We start from the raw sequence: 5,468 nt of genomic DNA, 5'->3' as shown, positions 1-5,468 counted from the left end.
GCTTGTAAGGATGCAGTTTGTCAGATGGGCGCCGGGGATCACGGCTCAAGAGTCGTGTGCTTTCAAGGCGTGGACGGGATCCGGATCCGAATAGGTGAAAGGGATGTAGTGCACGGTGACGGGAACAAAATCTGGCCTTTGGGTCGCGCAACACGTGTAACTACTTCTTTTTGTACGTATGCTTTGCACCGTCGTGGATGCTTTGCTTACTGGATTCCGTCTTTCGCACGGCGCCAAGAGGCGGCTTGGTCCGAACTCCGAAGTGATCAGGACCGTCCGTCAGAAACGATAGGTGGTTTTCTACTGGAGAAGAGACACGTTAGAGCTCCGCTGACCGTTGGACGCATGCTTCGAGATGTGTGTTTCAGCGGTCGTGAGAAATAGTATTTGTTTCCCACTCGTTCGTTGCCGACCCACTAAACTACACGGCTTGTGATTGGAAGCAGGATGCGAGCTAGGGAATATTAACATCTAACATCACAGATGAATGAATTACGCAATTAGTTAAGCTGCTCGTTGGTTTAGATGGTAAAAGAACGTTTATGAAATGTAAATTGAGGTCCAATACATATTTTAAATATTAAATGATGCTCGATAAATTTTTTTTTCAAATCATATTTGACTTGGATATTGTATTACAAGTGTATCAGCATTACCTCATGCTACCATAAGCATTTCATTATTTATGGGATATTAATATAATTTTTAAAGTTTTTAAAATATCTCATAAATATTATTTATCATGATAAGATTGTCAATATGATTTAACGAGAAACTAGCATTATTTATGTCTTCTATAATGTGCAATTGTATTTATTTATTTTTAAATATTATTATACATTTATTTATATGATTATAATTTTTATTTCATATGAATTTTTTTATAAATTACACACATTTGTTTATTTAGTTTATTAATTTAAATAAATATATTTATTTATTTATTTTTTTAATAAATATTTAAAAATATTAGAAAGATAATTTTATTACATAATATTAAATGAACTTTTTGAAATATAACTTTACCGAGCAATACTTATGTCAATATGTATTTAAAATATAATTTTCATCTATTATTCATAGGACACTTAAATCATCCTATAATAATATATTCATTCAAATATTTTTTGTCAAATATATATTTAAAAAATATAAATATATTCTCAAATAGACAGTGAGGAGTTCGAATCCACCTTTGCAACTTACCTTTTATAAAAATAATAATAATAATAATAATAATAATAATAATAATAATAATAATAATAATAATAATAATAATAATAATAATAATAATAATAATTAGCCGTAAACTTCATCCTATATAACATCGACACGAATAGAATTCGGGTACCCACTTTCATACCTGAACTATTTCGTGACTGTGTCCAAAGTAGCCAACTCTAATTGAACATATTTCGGCAAAGCGTCTCATTTTACATTTTTTTGGTTGATGTTTTTTTTTTCTTTTTTTCTCCACGGTGTTCATAATGTTCCTGAAAGGACATTTTTTATAAAAAATTCTGCCAATCATATGAATCATTACATATGATGAAACGACTAATTGTTATGCCAATTACAATATTAAAAGGGTTTTATTATTGTTTGTATCTTCGCAACAAAAATATTATAACCTACATTAAAGTCAGTATTTAAAATCAACTAACGTTGGTAAGCTATATTGGTTTTGAGTCAATTAAATAAAAGAGATATTTAATATAAGGTCACCCTACACAAAAAACACCGGTATTTAATGCGATAAAAAAAATACCCCAATGTTAGGGTTTTACCTAATGAAACGTCATGTTTCCATTGTTTTATTTAAAATTTTAAAAAATATCTTTCTAATCAATTTGGCCCTTTGTATTAATCATGTTGTCCTGATTCAAACCCGATCAACTCAAGGGTTGATTCAATCTAATTTCGATCTCGATACAGGATGAATTAATTCTTGTCAAATCATTCGAAAAGAATCATACTAAATTACGGGTCGAGTTGGATTTAAATCGAGAGAGACGAAAAAAAATGAGAGCTAGAATGAACATATGCAACCTTATTATAGGCAATGGTGATGAGCAGTCCTCTCTTCTTCGATGATGAACAATGATGCGATCCTCACCCCTCCAACGACGATGGCAAGTATAACATGTGCTCCTATCAGTGACAGCATCCTTTGATCCTCTCCGACAGCCAACGACAATGACATCCTCAGTAACTTCATTAGCAGCAATCTCATCTTATCTCCTCTCTAGTAGCAGCAACCTCATCACCTCTTCAGCAACGTCATCTACTCTTTGATTATGAATAGTTTGATTTTTTGTTAGTAGCGACATCATATCAACAACAAAAGTAAATTATTGAAAAAAACCTAATTTTGTATACTATTGCTAATATCTTCTTTGAAACTTTTTGACTAAGTTGAATAACAAATGTATATATATGTATATATGTATGTATATATATATATGTATATATGTATATATGTATATATATATATGTATATATGTATATATGTATATATATGTATATGTATATATATATTGCTGGCATGTGTTTGGTTTGTGATTATTGAACATGTGTTTTTATTGTGATTCATTACATGTGTTTTTATCGTGATTTATTATATGTGATAGTGACAGTTCTTACTTGTGCATGAATTTAGGTTACTTTATTTAGGAAATAAGGTGCTTTGGGTTGATTATTGATCGATCGTAGGGTACTTTATTTGTGAAATGTAACATGAGTATAGCTGAAGTAATTTTTCTCAAACCAATCCAAACTACCCAAATAACTTTCCTAATATGGTTATATTGGTTTAGTGTTATTTTTTAATTATTATTTTTAATTTAGAGTAATTAATCATCCAAATATGTTATTTTTGGTGGAATGTATGATGAAGTATAACTCGAGTATAACGTGAGTATAAACTTAATAATTTTCATCAAATCTATTGAAACTACTTTCTAAATATTCTGATTCTAGTATGTTTATTATTTTTTAATTTATTTTTTGATTTTAGAGTAATTAATTATCATAAACGATTATAATATTTTTTATATTATTTTTTTAAAAAAATTTATATGATTTCAAAAATTAAATTTTTCAAAAAGGGTTTCATAGTTCTATGCAAAACTATGGCTTGGTCTAGGGTGGTACCATAGTTCGTGATCAATAAACCATTGTATATAGATAGTACCACTACTATTAAGCACTGTTACATAGTGATAGAATGTAACACTGCTTGGTGGAAATGTGACGTTGATGCATGCCTCGATGGCATTGGCCATAATCACCGATGCTCAATAAGAGGGCATGGCCAATTTCTTGCCCTAACAATATCCACCATGACCAATAATACTCATCTTGATGGTGACAACAACCTCTTTTCAGGCCATTGCACAATGAGGCCTAGTGAGAAGGCGATGGCTACGACTACTTCAATTGCTAGGTTGAGTGATCACACTCTTGTTACTAATGTCGACTATGATTAGTGACCAAAAAATTAGCAATGACAAATAAGGTTTGACAATATAATTAAGGAGAAATATAAGGGTCAATCTAAGCCTAAATTGAGCAAAACAAATAATTAGTTTATTTTAAACCTGGTGTGATTTATAAACAAGTTCAAACCAAAAACCTAGAATCAAATAAGATAAGAGTCAATTCATACTTGCGGCGTGACTTTAAGGTACTTTATTTGGAAAATATTGTATTTTGGATTGATTATTGATCAAAGTATAACTTGACTATAACATGCGTGTAAACCAAGTATAACTCGGGTAATTTTTCTCAAACCAATTCAAACTACCCAAATAACTATCCTAATATGATTATATAGGTTTAGTGTTATTTTTTCTAATTATTTTTAATTTAGAGTGACTAATCGTCCAAATATATTATTTTTGGTGGAATCTGTAATAAGTATAGCTCGAGTATAACGTGAGTGTAAACTTAATAATTTTCACCAAACCTATTGAAACTCCTTTCTAAATATCCTTATATGATTCTAATATATTTAGTACTATTTTTCCTAATTTATTTTGATTTTAGAGTAATTAATTATCCAAATAAAGGATTTATGTTATGACTTTGTAATTGAGTATAACTCGAGTATAACTTAAAAAAATTTTACTAAACCTATCAAAATTCCTCTATAAATATTTAATATAATTATAGTATGTATAATATCACTTTTCCTAATTTCTTTTTATTTATAGATGATTTTTATCTCGATTTATGTTTTGAATATGTTATCAAGTATAACATAAATGTAACTTAAGAAAGTTTCATTAAATATATCTAAACTTCTCTATAACTATCATAATATTATTCTAATATTTTCGGTATTATTTTTAAATTCTTACCTGATTTTAAGTATTAATTTTTTCAAAAAGGGTTTCATAGTTCTGGGCGATACTATTGCGGCGATACCATCATTCATGATCAATAAACTACTAGATATAGATAGTACCACTACTATTATGTAGTATTACATAGTGATCAAATATAACATTGCTCGGTAGTATTGATGATGCTTGCCTCGACAACATTGATCGCGACCATCGAGGCTCAACAAGAGTGCAAGGCCAACCTCTTGCCCCAACAATGATGATCATAACTAATAACCCTCACCAAGACAGTAACAATAATCTTTTTCCCCATCAACAAAGGTTATTGTACAATTATTGACATTGGCTATGACCAGTGGCAAAAAGGTTAATAATGGTAAATAAGATTAGACAATATAATTTGAGAGAAATATAAGGGTCAATCTAGACCTAAATTGAGCAAATCAAATAATTAATTTATTTTAAACTATCAACCAGTTCTAAAATCAATTAATAGATATGGTTCATCATTATTTGATTTTATAAAAGATATCTTCATACAACTACAAAAAAAAAAAAAAAAATGGAGAGGCCATTCCTGTAAACCCCATTATTATCTTCTACAAAATCAGTTATCAAATATACTTATCAAATATATTTATCAAATATACTTTTGAATTAAGTTGTATCTAAAAACCTTAAATAAGCTTTTTTTTTTACTTTTTTCTTCGAATTTATTGTAAACTCGACTAAAAGATATCGGAATTCAATTTAAGAGAATCAGTTAGACTTACACGAGAAAACCTCAACATAGCGACTTATTTTTCTATTTACATTCGTCTTAAACTGGCTACAAAAGCTATTGATCTAAATATTGTATAATGAATGGATTTAATACATGATTCGGAAGTACTTTACTAAAAGTCGTTGTTACATATAATTACACGATGCTTTATTAATGATTACATAATTAACTGAAATAGACATTAAATGCAATTACCCATCTAATATGGACACCGATCATGACTCTTTGTGATCCTTCGTCAAATTAAAGTTTAATAGCGCATTACTATAGATTCTTATGTGATTTCCATCGTCTGTTTATGTCTATCAAAGAACAAAATATGATCATCCATGATATTT

This window comes from Musa acuminata, chromosome BXJ1-5, assembly GCF_036884655.1.
Source record: "Musa acuminata AAA Group cultivar baxijiao chromosome BXJ1-5, Cavendish_Baxijiao_AAA, whole genome shotgun sequence".
Lineage (NCBI taxonomy): Eukaryota > Viridiplantae > Streptophyta > Magnoliopsida > Zingiberales > Musaceae > Musa > Musa acuminata.
The sequence above is the reverse complement of the archived record's forward strand: the minus strand, read 5'-3'. Positions refer to the sequence as shown.